We start from the raw sequence: 18,122 nt of genomic DNA on the forward strand, positions 1-18,122 counted from the left end.
TTTGAGGAGGGGAGAACACGAGAAGCTGGAGGGATCATGTTGGAAATGGTACCTAAGCAGAGCCTTGAGAGAAGAAGGGGTTTCTGAAACACACACACACAGAGAATGCATTCTAAGCTTGTATGAATTCAAAGACAAGAGAAGGCATATTGAATTCAGGTAACAACTTGTAATCCAATTTGATTCAAACATAGTTTCCTTGATAGGTAGTAATGTAAAATAAGTATCACCTATGTACCAGTCAGCACTAGCTTCTCACTAACTTGAATTTATGTTCAAAAAGGATACTTTTTGGAAGAGTTTCTCACAAGGCTTAAGCTTCCATTCCCATGTGAAATAGGGAACCTTTAAGGTCAGACTCAGGTCTGGGTACTCAGTTATTACCATATCAACAGAAACCCCAGAAAACAGCAGCTTAGAATCACTAACTGAAAAAAAAATGCATTTAATTGGAACATAACAGGAAACTTCAGACATTAGAAACATTCTCAGTATACATTTCCTAAATGAAAGCAATCTCATCTCCAATTGATGCAGAGGAACACAGCATCTGTGAGACTCTTGCCTCTGAAATGACAAAAATGGAGACTAACTATATTCTCTCTCTCTCCCTCTCTCTCTCACTTATTCACCTATCCACCCTATTCACTTATTCACCCTATTCACCAACAGTGAACTGTGAACCTTCTATAGAAAGACTTAGGGGGCAGATAGGTGGCACAGTGAATAGAGCACCTACCCTGGAGTCAGGAGGACCTGAGTTCAAATCCTGCCTCAGACACTTAACACTTACTAGCTGTGTGACATTGGGCAAGTCACTTAACCCCAATTGCCCTGCCCTGACCCCTCCAAAATGACAAAAAAAAAAAAAAAGAAAGAAAAAAAAGACTTAAAAACGGCACAGACCAATGTGTTGAATACGGAACTGCTTCCCCCAGTATGTCTTTTGACCATTCACTCTGAATTCTTCAATTATGAATCTCACCTGGTTGCTACTAAAGGCAACTTAGTTTCTCCTAGCAAGACTTACTATAACTTATATCGGATTGCTTGCTGTCTTGGAGAGGGGAGAGAAGAAGGAAAGAGGGAGAAAAATTTGGAGCTCAAAATCTTTTTAAAAATATGAATGTTTAAAATTCTCTTTGCATGCAATTAGAAAAACTAAAATACTATCAAATTTAAAAACAAAAAACAAAAAAGAAGAGGTACACATTTCAAAAGGGTAAAGATTCTAGAGGGAAGTAACTGTTATCAGTTAATGCCAAGCATCCCAGGGGAAAGAGTCCATAATTCCTTTAAAGATTAAGTGGCTACTGTGAGTTCCACCCTGTGATATGCACTTCAAGGGATTGGAAAGATAGCTGTGACTTGGGCCACACCTTCAAGGTACTAATGATTCAACATCTTTGGACACTGAAGCTTAATAGAAAGAAAGGAGAGGCCAAGAATATATTAAAAGGCCCTAAATGGCATTTGTCAGAAAACAAGAAAAAAACACCAATAGAAGAAAAAGCAAAAACTCAGCCCAGGCAGGAGCAAGATGTGTCTTTTAAATTTTGTTGACGGGATGTGGGGAGTGAGGGGGACCGGAATGGAGCTCTCTCGACATCTAAGTAACAAAGAGCTGACTAGAGATGTGTAAGGATGCAGCAGGCAGCTAAATAGCCCAGGAAGCCATCTGACATTTACAAAGCACAGCAGTTATCCTGATGGGCTGCTAGATTCCTTTGCAAATCAAGTTACAAAGAGCAGAGAGATGAATATCCTCTCCCAGAAATGAGCAGAGACAACTGCACAATGAGTACGCTTAGCACATGAAAGGAGACAGAAGGTCGATGCTGCCCAGGACCCAAGAACTCACCTGTATCCTGGTGTCTGACTCACTAATGACAGTCCCTTCCATAAAGTGAATTTATTTTGAGCAGCTGGACACTATGTAAACCACAGACTAAAACCTGAGAGAAATTTCTAGAATGAATAGCTCTTCCTCCTCTAATGTCCTGCCCTGATACCTCACTGAGACCTTGACCCTGGTCTCTCCAATGCTAAGCCAATGAAGCTCAAGTACCTACAAGTCCACCACATGTGAAAGAATTTGATTGAGTGTGGGCCCAGTGATGTGCCCAAAAGAGATTTTTAAAAGGGGGAGGGGGAAGAACCTATTTGTACAAAAATATTTCTTAGCAGTTCTTTTTGTGGTTACAAAGAACTGGAAATTGAGGGGATGTCATGTAATGACTGGACAAGTTGTGGTATATGACTGTGATATTGTACTTTAAGAGATGATGAACAGTATGATTTCAGAAAAACCTGGGAAGACCTATATGTGCTGACGCAAAGTGACAGGAGCTGACCCAGGAGAACATTGTACACAGTAAGAGCAATATTGTACAATGATCAACTGTGAATGACTTAGCTATTCTCAGCAATACAATAATCCAAGACTATCCTGAAAGACTCATGATAAAAAATGCTATCTGCCTCCAAAGAAAGACTGATGGAGATGCATACTATTTTTCATTTTCTGTATTTTTTCATGTATCTCCCTCCCCAATGGGTCTGTATTCTTTCACAACATGGTTAATATGGTAACATGTTTTGTATGATTGAACACGAATAACCTATATCAAATCGCCTACTATCTCAGGGAGAGGGGACATGAGGGAGGGAGAGAGAAAATTTGGAACTCTAAATTCTTTTAAAATTAATGTTAAAAATTGTCTTTATATCAAACTAGGGAAAACAAAATATCTTTTTTTTTAATGGAGGATCTGTGAGGAAGGTACTTATAACTGTGAAGTCTAGGGGTAGAATGACTCCAGAGAGTCAGGAGTATATCCTGAAGAGGAATTGAAAAGAAGACAAGTTAGGTTACTATACTACTAATACTAATACTATTATAACTACTACTGATTAGCTGAAGCCTTTCTGGAGATGATGAAATTAACATTTGCTCTCCAATAGGCAAAAGGGCTGGACAATGGAATCAAAACTCTGAGCTACTAACCCTTGCCTGCATATCTCTGATTACCTCCTTCCCCTGCCCATACAGCATTCCATAAGAATCCCTAGCTTCTCCTTTCTGACCTGAAAGTCTCCTTCAAGTAGACATCTCCCTTAAGGAGCTGCCTCCCTTAAGAGTCAGCTGTCTCCTTAGTGGAGAAGAGCCCACTGGGTACATGAACCCTAAATAAATGCCTTTACTTGACTTGGAGCCAGTCTGAGTGAATTCTTTCAAGATGACACTGAGATACACATGCACTTTCACCTCAACATTCAGGTGGCTCAACATTTTGGTACCCTTGTCTTTCATCACTACTACTACTACTATTATAGATGCTGTTGCTGCTGCTACTATATGCAAGAGGAACTATCACAGAATCATATTTTTTTATTTCATTTGATTTCATTTGTAAAGTTCTATGATTCTACTAAAAAGAGTTGTCAATGTGAATTAGAATAGTCATGTAAGTTTTTATGGAGATTACTGAAAATGATAATTGAATTAACAGAAGTAAGGGCATTCTAAACAAAAAAATAGCAATTCATATTTATTAACAACTCACTATTATCAGTGGGGCAGCTTGGTGATATAGTGGATATGTCAAAGTTTAAGGTTAGGGGTGCTCGAGACCCCAAAATACCAATACACCGGGTTCTGCTGAATGAATTTAACTCAGGTCTTTTCTCAGCCAAAGTAAAGCAAAGTTTATTAAAGATTCACCATAACAGGCAGACTCTTAAGGAGCCTAAGTATCTGATGCTTGTATTGGAAAAGCAGGCCAGAATAATCTGACACAGAGCAAGTCTGGGCTAGATAATTCTTGGCCCCTTCATGGAGACAAGATGAAGCTTATATACAAAAAGGTTGTGGGAGGAATATAGGGTTAGTCTACAGGAGGAGTTTGGGGAGGGTCTTCAGTCAAATGAGGTCAAACTCCAGTAATGAGAGATAAAGAGTGGGAAATAGCTGGAGGCTACCAGGAGATGACAGACGATGGAGGGCCAGGCTAGTTTAAGGGTAACAGATTTGGGTATAGATATTTTGGGACAATCAAGGGTGGGAAGTAGTTGGACAATGGAGGGTTGGCTAGTAAGAATAAGAGATTTGGGCCTAGCTATAATGAAAGTCTTATGGCCTCAGGTAATGTAATAGCAATGTAAATTTTTAGGATCTTCCCTGCCCCTAGGCTAAAGTGCACCTGGAGCCTGGGGTGGGAGGCTTGTTTTTCAGTAAATACTTTTTGATTGGCCAGTGGGTACAGAAGGTTGTTACATTCTCTGAGCCAGGAGAAGGATATATAAGCCCTGATGTGTAGCTTTGTCTTGGGGCTCACTTTGAGAAGTGTTCTGTGATTTGATCAGATGAAACTATGGGAAGCCATTGTTGAGAGCCCCCCCCCCCTTTGAAAAACCCAGATGTTGATTTGGTATGGATGTAATGGTTAGACAGTTTGGAAACTTGTCTACTGGAGCTGTTTCTCTGTCTTGATAATTCTGTCTGTATACTCTGAAGTTTGGGGTACTGACCTTTTTCCCCTGAACTAGGTAAATGATATATGTTTGACTGATTAAAGTAAGCTTGTTAACCCATTTTGAGTTGCTTTCCTTTATCAAAGCAGATCCAAGAACTTGTGTTGGCAGACACCCTGGGGATGCTGGGGTGCTTGCTGATACAGGTAAATGCCTCATCAAATGGAAAGATTCAATCAAAGTTCAAGGAGTTTCCCAGAGCTTGTACCCCATTAGATAGAGTGATGGGCCTGGAGTCAGGAAGACTCATCTTCCTGAGTTCAAATCTGGTCTCAGATGCTTACTAGCTGTGTTAACCTGGGCAAGTCCCTTAACCCTGTTTGCCTCAGTTTCCTCATTTGTAAAATGAGCTGGAGAAGAAAATGCCAAACCACTCCAGTATCTTTGCCAAGAAAACCACAAATAAGCCCACAAAGAGTAGACCATGAAGAGTAGGACATGACTGAACAACAACAACAACAAATTATTAGCATTTTCTAGTTTTGGAAGCACTTTCTTCTGAAGGATCCTCTGATGGAGATTACTGCTTGAGGGAGGCAAATTAATAAGGGATAGGCTTGAGCAAAGATAAGAACATTGGAAGGAACTGGTTTAACTGGAGCAATGGGTAGCTGTTAGGCAAGTGGGAGAGATAAGGTTGAGGCAGGGTGGGACCTATTGATAGAAAGCCTGAATATCAAGCTGAGGAGTTGGGTCTTAGTCTGATGAATAACAAAGAGCTGTCATAGGTTGGTAGGCCTGGGAATGACACATATTTAGGACATTTTATCTGGCAGTGATGTATGTGCACAATGGATTAAAACAGAAAAAGTCCAGAGTCAAAGTAACTGGCTGAAAGTGACTGATTGCTGTAATGAGATAAGAGGTGAACCTGTACAAGGGTGGTATCAATTCAATTCAATTTGACAAGTACTTATTAAGTGACTGTTGTATACCAGATACTGTGCAAGACTCTGACCTCAAGGATATTACATTCTACTGGGGGGAGGGACAGTAATTGCATATACACATATTGGTAAATACTAAATATATATAAAACAAATAAAAAATAATTTGTAGGGAGCTAATACTAGACTACTAAGGCAGTTGGGTGATACAGTATATAGAGCACTGGGCCTGGAGTTAGGAAGAATCATCTTCCCAAGTTCAAATCTGGTCTCAGACACTTATCAGCCATGTTACCCTGGGTAAGTCATTTAACCCCTATTTGTCTCAGTTCCTCATCTAAAAAATGGGGACACATTAGAGGAGGAAATGGCAAACCACTCTGACATCTTTGTCAAGAAAACCCCATGGGGGCAGCCAGGTGGGGCAGTAAATAATAATAGAGCACCAACCCTGGGGTCAGGAGGACCTGAGTTCAAATCCAGTCTCAGACACTTAACACTTACTAGCCATGTGACCCTGGGCAAGTCACTTAACACCAATTGCCCAGCCCTCCCCCCTCCAAAAAAGGAAAAAAAATATTAAGAAAAAAAGAATAAGAAGGGGCGGCTAGGTGACACAGTGAGGAAAGTACCAGCCCAGAGTCAGGAGGACCTGAGTTCGGTTTGGCCTCAGACAATTAACACCCACAAAAAAAAAAAAATACTAGCCCTGTAACCTTGGGCAAGTTACTTAACCCCAATCACCTCCAAAAAGAAAAAAAAAGAAAACCCCGTGGACAATGTCCATGGGGTCACATAGGGTTGTGCAAGACTGAATGACTAAACAGTACTAAGCACTAGGAAAAGGAGACTCAGGAAAAGACTCATATAGAAGGGAGCCCCTAAACGATGCTGTGAAATAACCTTGAGAGTCTACGGAGTAAAGGTTAGAAAGGAAAGCATTCCAGATATGGGGAAGAGCCTGGGCAAAAACATCGAAGTAGGAGAACTCATGATATGAATAAAAAACAGAGAATAGCCACAGGAATAGAGACCAAAGGACAAACCTGAGAGATTAAAGGCTAAGTCCCTGCCAGACCAGGTAAATATCAGTGTCATTTCTCCTAGGTGACAGGAAATACCCTAAGATAGCCATACCTATCAAGAAGTCAGACAAAAATCATGGGCTTTGTACCATTTCCTGAAGGAATTCAAATTCCAGTTTCTTTGCAATAGATAAGTCAAGGAGCTCTGAGTCTCTCCATCTCTGGCCTTTAGAATAACTTGACTTCATCCATTTGGACTTTAGAGGTCATGGTTAGCATTCTAATATAGACTGAGAACAGTTGATAACGCTGATTTCAGAACATGAGTTTAAAAACATAAGACCAAAGGGTACCTCCAGAGATATGTATCATAGCATTCCCAAGCACAAGAAAAGAATCCTATTTGTTGGAGTATTATCTGATATAGCCAAATTCCTACACGGCAAATTAATTATTCAACAAGCATTCATTAAGTTCCTACTCTGAGCCAGGTATTGTACTGGGCACTGGGGATGCAAATTTAAAAAGACAAGAATAATTTCTACTGGGGAAAAAAACAATATGTACATGGGTAAGTAAATGCAGGATAAATACAAATTAATCTGGTGGAAAATTAAAAACTGAAAAAATTAAGAATGGCTTCAAGTTGGTCTTGAAGAAGGTGGTACTTCAATTAAACCTTGAAGGCAGTGTGGGTGTCCAAGAAGTAGAGATGAGAAGGGAGAGTGTTCCAGGCATGGAGAAAAACCTAGACAAAAGCAAAGAGGTGGGAGATAAAATGTCTTAGGTAAGGAATAGTAAATAGGCTAGTTTGGCAAAAGTATATTGTGTATAAGGGAGAATAGTGCATAATCAACTGAGACATTCCAGTTGTAGAAGTGATTTATAGGACACTTCTAGGAGCCAATATGATGGAGTAAGCAGTAATTCACTTTCACTCTCCCTTACTAACCTTTAAAACCCAGAAAATACCACCCAAGGAAAAATCCTAGAACAATGAGGCCAGCAGAAAGATGGGGTTCAGCAGTTTTTTTAACTCATGAGGCTAGGGAGATTAACAGGAAAGGTCCCTTTTACTATGGCTGAAGGGGATTAGTACAGGATAAAAGGCTTCCTGGCAAGGCTCACCTCCACAAACTAGTGGGAGATCCTGAGTCCCAGGGCAGTGGCGCAGGGAAGCAACAACACCAGGAACCCCCAACATGGCTTCACTAAGATAAGGAAACCAGCAGATATCATGATGGAGAATCACCACTTGTGCAGTGCCTGGATATCCACCAGCAGCTGAGCCTATTCGTACTCTAGCACAGCCCCAGGCAAGGAGGCAATTCAGTAGCCAGACCACCCCCACCCCCATACCTCACCCTGTGAGCTTCAGTATAACCTGGGGGAAACACAGTAAAACCCCACCTGGCATCAGCACACAACCAGCTCCAGCTCAGCACCAGGTAAGCTACAGCCTCTGCTGTCTCCAGCTGCCAAAAACTAAGGCCTTAGCACACAAAGTCAATAACCAGGCTCCTAGCCCCCAGTACAAGAAGTGTGGGACAGTGTCCCCAGTGCCCCAGAAGCAGAGATCAACTTTAAAAGCCAGAAAAAAAGGCAAACACCATGAGCAAAAAGCAACATAGAAAAACAAAGACAATAAATTCTTATTATGGGGACAAGGAAGATCAAAATACAAATTCAGAAGAGGACAGGATTGTCACTATACCCACATCTGAAACCTCAAAGGGGAATATGAATTGGTCTCCAGCCCAAAAAAGCCTTCTTGGAAGAGTTCAAAAAGGATTTTAAAAGTCAAATTAGAGAGGTAGGAGAAAAACTGAACATTTCCTTTAAAATACAATAGACAAAATGGAGGGGAAAAGTGTGCTAAAGGAAATAACTCCTTAAAAAGTAGAATTGGCCAAATGGAAAAGGAGGTACAAAAGCTAAATGAAGAAAACAATGGAAGCTAATGATTCTATGAGACATCAATCAGTCAAACAAAATCAAAAGAATGAAAAAATAGAAGAAAATGTAAAATACCCTCATTGGAAAAACAAATGGCCTAGAAAATAGATCCAAGAGAGATAATTTAAGAATTATTGGTCTACCCAAAAGCCATAATAAAAAAAAAAAAAGCCTGGACAGCATTTTCCAAGAAATCATCAAGAAAAATTGCCCCAAGACCCTAGAACCAGAGGGTAAAATAATCATTGAAAGAATCCACCAATAATCACCTCTTGAAAGAGATCACAAATTGAAAATGCCAAGGAATATTATAGCCAAATTCCAGAGTTATCAGATCAAGGAGAAAATACGGCAAGCAGCAAGAAAGAAACAATTCAAATATCATGCAACCACAGTCAGGATCACACAAGATCTTGCAGCTTCTACATTAAAAGATCAGAGGGCTTAGAATATGATATTCCATAAAGCAAAGGAGCTTAGACTACAATCAAGAATCAACTACCTAGCAAAATTGAGCATAGTCTTCCAGGAAAAGATGTGGAAATTCAATGAACTAAGAGACTTCCAGACCTTCCTGATGAAAAGACAAGAGCTCAACAGAAAATCTGATCTTCAAATAAAGACTCAAAAGAGGCATAAGAAGATAAACAGGAAAGAAAAAAAAATGTTATTCAATAACAGTAAACTGTTTACATACCTACATGGGAAGATGATACTTGTAACTCTTGAGAATTGTATCTTTATTGCAACATTTAAAAGGGATATACATAGACAGAGGGTGAGGATATAAATTAACTGATATGATGATTAAAAACCTAATTAATGTGTGAAAAGAGATTATAATGGGAGAAGAGGAAAGGAGGAGGCAGAAAAGGGTAAATTATATCACATGAAGAGGCACAAAAACATATTACAGCAGAGGAAAAGAAAGGAAAAAGATGAGCATTGCTTGAACTTTACTCTTATTGGACTTGGTTCAAGGAGGGAATAACATACTTAGTTAGATATAGAAATCTAACTTGCCCTACAGGCAGTAGGAGGGGAAATGGGAAAGAAAAGGGAGGGGGTGGTTAGAAAGAAGGGAATAGAAATAGTAAAAGGAAAAGGAAAGAAAAGGGAGAGAGCTGATAGAAGGGAGGGAAGATTGAGAGAGGCTGTGGTCAAAAGAAGTGATTTATGAAACTGGTGGATACAGGAGGATTGGATTAGAATATCTCTGAAGTCTCTCCCAATTTTAGCATCCTCAAGTGAATTAACACTGAGGCCAGAGACTCTGTCTTAATTGTTTTTATATCTCCCCTAAAAGCATAACATGGTGTTTTTTTTTCATAATAGGTCTCAGTAAATGGTGATAGAATGAATCAGTAGTTTGGAAGATGATAATAGCTTACATTTAATTCGCATTTTAAAGATTAAAAAGTGCTTTACTCAACAAATTCTGTGAGTCGGATATTACACCCATTTCACAGATGAAGAAACTGAGTCTCAGAGAAGTTAAAGTACTTCTTGTATTCAAGGTAAGATGGCTACCTCTCTCTGTTAATAGTATGCTATTCACAAAGCCAATCTTATTTTGGGTAGATACCCTTAAGAGGTCAAGGACAGAAAAGAAGACTCCATATATACCAAAATATTCATAGTAACACATTTTGTGATAACTAAAATAAAAGTGAAAATAAAATGAGGGCTCATCAACTGGGGAATGGCTGGAATGTGTACATAATGAGATATTATTGTAAAAAAAGGACAAGTATGTGACATACTTGATAGAGTGCTGGGTCTGGAGTCAGGAAGGCTCATCTTTCCAAGTTCAAATCTGGCCTCAGACACTTATTAGCTGTGTGACCCTGGGTATGTCACTTACCTTTGTTTGCCTCAGTTTCCTCATCCACAAAAAAAACTGGAGGAGATGGCAAACCACTCCAGTATCTTTACCATGAAAATTCTGAATGAAGTCATGAAGTCAGACATGACTGAAACAACTTAATAACAACAAACTTATGAGGAAACATAGGAAAATTTGTATGAACTGATATAAAGTGAAGAGAACCATGAAGACCATATACACAATTACTACACTGTAAAAACTTTTAAATGTACATTACAATGAAGCCAAATGTTGAACAATTACAATCACCAATACTGACTATGGCGAAGACACAAGGAATTAGATTTCCCTCTTTTCAACAGACAGGTGGGCAACTATGGATTTGGAGAGTCACATATATGGTTGGGCACTGTGTATCAGTTTTGCTTAACCATTTCACTCTTTTACAGTGGAAGGATCATGGTAGTGGTACCTAGAAATTACTTCTGTGGGAGAAGTGGGGGGGGGGGGAATTTGGAAAAAAAAAAAAGATTGATGTAAAAAAAGAGGCATTAATAAAATTTCTTTTTTAAAGATCCATTTTATTATGCACATATTCTGTGATAGCAGTGATTCCCATGGTGGCTGTTTATTTTTACTTCACCACATATTGTGTGATTTTCACCCATTTTGTAGGTTCGGGCAGAGTCTGAATTTAGCAACCAAGAAAACAAAGAGAGTATTTATCCTCATTTAAGTCCCCATTTCTCATGATTCACTGCTGTCAATTGAAAATAGAGAACAAAAAAAGGATGTGTATTTTGTTCCAGAAAGATGTGTTTAACCTGCCTATGTGTATGACCATCAGCCAATAATTTACTGCTCTTTTCTAGGAAATGATTTAATAAATGTGCCCCTCCCACTTCATCTCCTACCCACTCCCTGATGGGGTCATCAATAGTGGCACATGTAGGATGACTGTCTCTAGGGTAACACAAAAAAGCAGAATATATTAGCTACAAATTATACATAGATGAGAAATCACAGGAATGGAAGAAATCAGTCAATAAGCACTTATTTAGCAATTATTATATGCCAGACTGTGCTAAGAGCTGGGAATATAAAAAAAAAAGCAAGAATGAACAAACAAAAAATCCCTGTGCTCAAGGAGCTTGCATTCTAATGACAGAACCAACATGTATAAAAGTGGGATATTCAAGGGAGATATGTGTGTGTGTGTGTGTATATAAATATACACATATATTTATATATATGGGATATGCAAGATATATACCGAGAAGATGGAAGATAACCCTAAAAATTTAGCATGGCGCCAAAAACCAGGTCTGAAAGTTGGAGGATAAAGAAAGACCTCTGGCAATCGATGGCATTTAACCTAAGTGTTGAAGAAAACTAGGGATTCTAACAAAGGAGGAAGAGAATACAGAAGAAATGATGAAGACTGAATGCAGATCAAAGCATACTATTTTTCACTTTATTTTTTTCATGGTGGGCTTTGTTTGGTTTTGGGGAGGTCTGTGTTTTCTTTTTTTTTGCAGGGCAGTTGGGGTTAAGTGACTTGCCCAAGGTCACACGGTTAGTAAGTGTTAAGTGTCTGAGGCCGAATTTGAACTCAGGTCCTCCTGATTCCAGGGCTGGCACTCTATTCACTGCGCCACCTAGCTGCCCCTCCGTGTTTTCTTTCACAACATGATTAATATAAAAATATGTTTTGCATGATTGCACATGTATAACCTATATCAAATTGCTTGCCATCTCAATAAGGGTGGAGAAGGAGGGAGAGAATTTGAAATTTAATTTTTTTAATTAATGTTAGAATTTGTTTTTACATGCTATTGGAAATAAAAATATGCTTCCATTATTAGCCATGTTACCAAAAAAAAGCAAGAAAAATAAAGTTTAAAATTGTTTCAATCTGCATTCAGACTCCATCAGTTCTTTATCTCAGTATGGATAGCATTTTTCATCATTAGTCCTTTAGAATTGCCATGGATCATTGTATTGCTGAGAATAACTAAGTCATTCACAGTTGATCATTTTACAATATTGATGTTACTATGTACAATGCTCTCCTGGTTCTGCTCACTTCACCTTGCACCAGTTCATATATGTTTTCCTAAGTTTTTCTGAAATTATCCTTTTTGTCTTTTCTTATAATACGATAGTACTCTATCACAAACTTGTTCAGGCACTACCCAATTGATGAGCATCCCCTCAATTCCAATTCTTTGACACAACAAAAAGAGCTATAAATATTTTTTAGCATATAGATCCTTTTCCTTTTTCTTTGATCTCTTTGGGACACAGACCTAGTAGTGGTATTGCTGAGTAAAAGGGTATGCCCAGTTTTGTAGCCCTTTGGGCATAGTTTCCAATTACTCTCTAGGATGGTTGGATCAGTTCATAATTCCACCAACAACAGTATATTAGTGTCCCAGTTTTCCCACATCCACCCCCAACCTTTGTCATTTCCCTGTTCTATCATATTAGCCAATCTGATAGGTATAAGATAATACATCAGAATTGTTTTAATTTGTATTTCTCTAATCAATAGTGATTTAGAGCATTTTTTCATATGACTCTAGATCTTTTAAATTTCTTCTGAAAACTGCCAGTTCAAACCCTTTGACCATTTATCACCTGAACAATGACTTATACTCTCATAAATTTGACTCAATTCTCTACATTTGAGAAATGAAGCTTTTATCAGAGAAACTTGCTGTAATTTTTCCCCCTCAGTTTCCTGTTTTCCTTCTAATCTCAATTTCATTGATGCTATTCATTATTTATAATGATCTTCTGTATTTAATATTTGCAAAGCCTTAAATTAGTCTTGTGTTTGATAGGAAAAGACCAAGTATTAGCTAAGGGGCTACACTTAACCCTGTTTTCCTCAGTTTCCTCATCTATAAAATGAGCTAGAAAAGGAAATGGCAAGCTACTCCAGTCTCTTTGCCAAGAAAACCCCAAATGTGGTCGTGGAGAGTCAGACACAATTGAAATGACTGAACAATAATATTGGGAAGGTTGCTTAGCCTCTCTAGGTCTGTTTCTTCATCTATAAAATGAAAGAGTTGGATGACATCTGAGGTCCCTTTACAATTCTAGATCTGTGATTTTCTAGTGATATGAACCATGTCTGTGACATAGAGCAGTTCTGCAGGTAATTACTTACATTTACTAGTCAACAAAAATGTTTTACCAGTCCACCATCTTTCTCTAGGAGTATAAAAGTGACAATAAAATCAACATCCTCATTAGTAGTCCCATAAACATCAAGGTCCATGCACTAGGAGGTGGCTATTTAGAAGATTATGTTATGGGTGGATTTTTATTGTTGTTGTTGTTATTGGCAGGCCTGTGTGTGTGTGTGTGTGTGTGTGTGTGTGTGTGTGTGTGTGTGTGTAGGGGGGGTACAATGAACTTAATAGCACCTACCTCCCAAGGTCATTATGAGGATAAAATGAAATATTTACAAGTGCTTTACAATGCTAGCTATAAATGTCAGTTATTTGATAGGGGAAAAGAAATAACAATCCTTTCTTTTGAAAAATTGCATTTTTTTGTTTTTTTTTGTTTTGCTTTTTGGAGGGCAGTTGGGGTGAAGTGACTTGCCCAAGGTCACATGGCTAGTTTTTTGTGTTAAGTGTCTGAGGCTGCATTTGAACTCCAGTCCTCCTGACTCCAGGGCCGGGTCTTTATTCACTGCTCCACCTACCCACCCCCAAATTACATTTTTTTAATCAGCAAAAATCCATCTTTCCTCCCAACCCCTCTACACACAACTGAGAAAGAAAAATAAAATCTCTGTTAAAACATGTAAAGTAGAGCAAAACAAATTTCTGCATTGGCCATGTGTATGTGTTTGTGTCTCCGTGTAAATATATATGTATATACACATACATGTATGTATAGGTATATATCTAGATATGTATGTTTTGTGTACATGTGTATATGTGTGCATATAGACATGTATGTATGTCTATTTCTGCACTCAGAATCTTTCACCTATCTTTCAGGAGATGGATAACATGTTTTCATAATTAATCCTTTCAAATTGTGGTTGGTTATTACATTGACTAGAGTTTTTGCCCTCAAGGAGTTTACAGTCTGACTAGAAGAGATGTACAACATATACATAGATAGTTATATACAAAATATATATAACATAGAGTCAAAGTACTTTTGGAGGGAAAGTACTAGCATGCAAAGGCTTCAGGTAAGAGCATTTGAGTTGATCCTGGAAGGAAATCCAAGATTCCAAAGACAGAGGTGAGAAGGGATTGAATTCCACACATGGGGGCTAATTATGGTTCTTTCTAATTCTGAAGTTCTTTGATGCCCTGCTTTCATCTCCTTCTCTAACCTGACCTTTTCCCCATACTTCCATCAAGAGAAAGTTGGAATTTTTTTAATGGGAAGTTTACTAGGAAATCAGACAGGAAAAAAAAATAAACTACAAAAGTACATAAATAAATACGTTTACAGAGAGCAGAGTTCTCATACTAGTGTAACTAAAGTGGAGCCAGTTTTGGTGGAATAGTTTATTGGGGGTTCCTCTCCCTGGTCCTTCTCTTGATATCCCTCATCTCTGTTTAAGATGATAAGAGATAGACTCTCTGACTACTAGCCTAAGGTAGAGTAGGGCTTGTACCGCTCATTCTCTGGTAGATTCTTAGTGCTCTCCTGAAACTACTACCCTTTTTTCTTTTCTTTTTCTTTTTTTTTTTTTTGAGGGGAAGGCAAGGGCAATTGCAGTAAAGTGACTTTCCCAAGGTCATATGGGTAGTTCTGTGTTAAGTGTCTGAGACCGAATTTGAACTCAGGTCCTCCTGACTCCTGGACCAGTGCTCTATTCATTGCACCACCTAGCCACCCCTACTACCCTTTATTCTGAGTGTGGGACCACATAATATCTCCCATGACCCTGGGATATGCTGTACTTCTTCTCTGTCCTTCTCACATCCTGCCCTGGTCCCTGACCTCAAAAGGAGGAAGGTACAGTCCCTGAGAATACTCTCCTTGGTTTCCGACTATCCTGTCCTCAAAGCCACCCACTGTACCCTTCTAGGATGTATCTATGTCCCATTCTTTTCCTTAACTCCCTTCTTTTTATGTAGTTTCTTTGAAGAATATTCACTAGTCAGTTACAGGTAGTTCTATCCTTTTGATGATGCTTAATTAATTCTTATTATTTCAAGTTAGTGTCTGGAGAAAGTATCTGGAGAGGTATCCTCATATAGTTGGTAAGGAGTAGGCCTTGGTGTCAGGAAATCTTAGATCCAGATCCTGCCTCCAACACATACTGATTGTGTGACCCTAAGTAAGTCACTTAATACTTTTGCTCAGTGAGCTCCAAAGATTCCTTATTATCTGCAGGGTGAAATACAAAATCCTCTATCTGACTTTTAAAACCCTTCCCTACCTGGCCCTTTCCTGCCTTTCCAGTCCCGTTATACTTTACTCTCCTCTGTGTTCTCTACAATCTAGTAACACTGGCCTTTCTACTCCTCACATCTCCCGATTCTGGTCTTCAATGGCTGTTTCCCATGCTTGGAATGCTCTGCCCCCTGACTTCCTTCAAGACTCCTACCTTCTGCAAAAGGCCTTTCCCAGTCTCCTCCCCACTCTACTCAGTGCTTTCCATTTGAAATTCCATTCTATTTTACACTGTATATATCTTGTATACACAATTTTTCCATATTGTATCCACCCATTAGAATGTAATAGGTATGGACCCATGAGGTACCTTGAGGACAAGGACCATATTTTTGCCCCTTATTGTATCCCCCAGAGCTTAACATAGCACCTGGCACACAGTAGGTTCTTTTTTTTTGGAGGGCAATTGGGGTTAAGTGACTTGCGCAAGGTCACACAGCTAGTAAGTGTTAAGTATCTGAGGTCGGATTTGAACTCAGGTCCCCCTGACTCCAGGGATAGTGCTCTACTCACTGTACCACCTAGCCGCCCCTCACAGTAAGTTCTTAATTAATGTTTGCTGATTGATCAGTAACAACTCCCTCCAACCCCCCACCCTAGGTAACTCTAGTCTAAGACTATAAGTTGCAGAGCAGGTGCTGATCTGAAATTGTAGAAGTGTCCTCATTACCCCCAAGGGTTGTAAAACTGTGCATACTCTTTGATCCAGCAATACTGCTGCTAGGTCCATATTCCAAAGAGGTCAAAGAAAAGGTGAAAGGATCTAATTGTACAAAAAAAATATTTATAACAGCTCTTTTTGCAGTGGCAAAGAAATGGAAATTGAAGGGATGCCCACCAATTGGGGAATAGCTGAACAAATTGTGGTATATGATTGTGATGGAATACTATTGTACTATAAGAAATGACAAGTAGGATGATTTCAGAAAAACTTGGGAAGACTTATATGAACTGATGCAAAGTGAAGCAGAATGAGGAGAACATTGTATATAGTAAGGTCAATATTGTACAATGATCAGCTATGAAAGATTTAGCTTCTTTGATCAAGATAATGATACAATACAATTCCAAAGGACTGATGAAGAAAAATACTATTCATTTCCAGAGAGAAGTGAGTGTGAACTGAAGCATACTTATTTTTTAATTTTATTTTTTGGTTTTTGTGTGTGTTTTCTTTTGCAACATGGCTAATATGGAAATATTTTGCATGACTTCACGTGTATAGTCAATATCATATTGCTTGCCTTCTCAGGGGGTGAGGGATGGACAAGAGAAAGAAAATACGAAATGCAAAATCTAAAAAAAAAGAATTAAAAAAATTAACAAGTAATAGGGAAATATTTTATGAAATAAATTTAAAGAATTGAAAACACAGAAAAAGAATTTTAAAAATTTAACAATAGGGAAATGTTTTATGAAATAAATTAAAAATATTGAAAAGACAAAAAAAAAAACCAAAAACCTCCTGATGAGAAATACCCTAAGCCAATAAAATCATAGGACCAATTACAAAACAAAACACCTCAAGCAGTCATTCTGCCTCAGTAGAAAGCAGTCTCATTCCTCTGGCCCTCGGTTCTGCCTTAATCATCTCTCCCTCAAGACCCTTAAATACTGCCATCTCTCCTGGACCTCCTACTAGGTTCCTGTTTTCAAATCTAATAACTGCTAGTTATACCAGATCTACATTAAGTAAAATTATGCCTTATTTAAAACTAGTAATAGGACCCCCCCCCCTTTTTTTTGGATTACTGGTTTGTGGCTTCCAATCCCACTACCTCCTATCCTCACACACAGACTCACCCACTGAGGTTGCATTAAATTTAGCAGAAACAGATTGCCAGTCTTGTTCATTCTAGCCTTTCTGTTCATTCTTCCATCCTTGTCCTCAGAAATGTGCTTTTAAAGCTATTATTGGAACAAATAATGGCCAAGACCACTTGAAAGAAGTCTGTGAACCTAGAGAACATTACCCTAGTTTTTATAAGGGTTTTCTGTAAGACTATTCATCATTCAACTGAATCATGACATTTTGTTCATTTGGCCTTTAATCATTTTCCTCTCAAGTTTGGTAATGCTCATTTAGAGAGCACAAACGAGTAAAAATCTTCCCTGGTTGCTCCTATTACTGATCTTGTCACAGAGGACTCAGACCTGACCTGAGTCTATAGATTAAGATAAGGTCAGCTTCAAGCAGAAGTTACTAAATCCTCATTAATTGATTACCTCAGGATTCATATACATATATATGTCTGTGTGTACATATATGTATACATAAATAGGCATACATATGAATGAATATACAAGCATATATGTAAACACACATACACATATACATACACATACATATACAGATAAATGGATGGATAGATAGATGATAGATAGATAGAGAGATAGATGATAGATAGATAGATAGATAGATAGATAGATAGATAGATAGATAGATAGATAGAT

General features: G+C 38.5%; 1 pseudogene; it reads left to right on the top strand.

Moving 5' to 3' along the window:
• Positions 1-1,567: 1,567 nt before the first annotated feature.
• The window catches only part of LOC138162714 (poly(A)-specific ribonuclease PNLDC1-like), a 74,103-nt pseudogene continuing 57,548 nt past the window's right edge, over positions 1,568-18,122 (top strand).

This window comes from Petaurus breviceps, unplaced genomic scaffold (assembly GCF_028583685.1).
Source record: "Petaurus breviceps papuanus isolate PSGF00001 unplaced genomic scaffold, PetGlider_PUasm1.0 120, whole genome shotgun sequence".
NCBI lineage: Eukaryota > Metazoa > Chordata > Mammalia > Diprotodontia > Petauridae > Petaurus > Petaurus breviceps.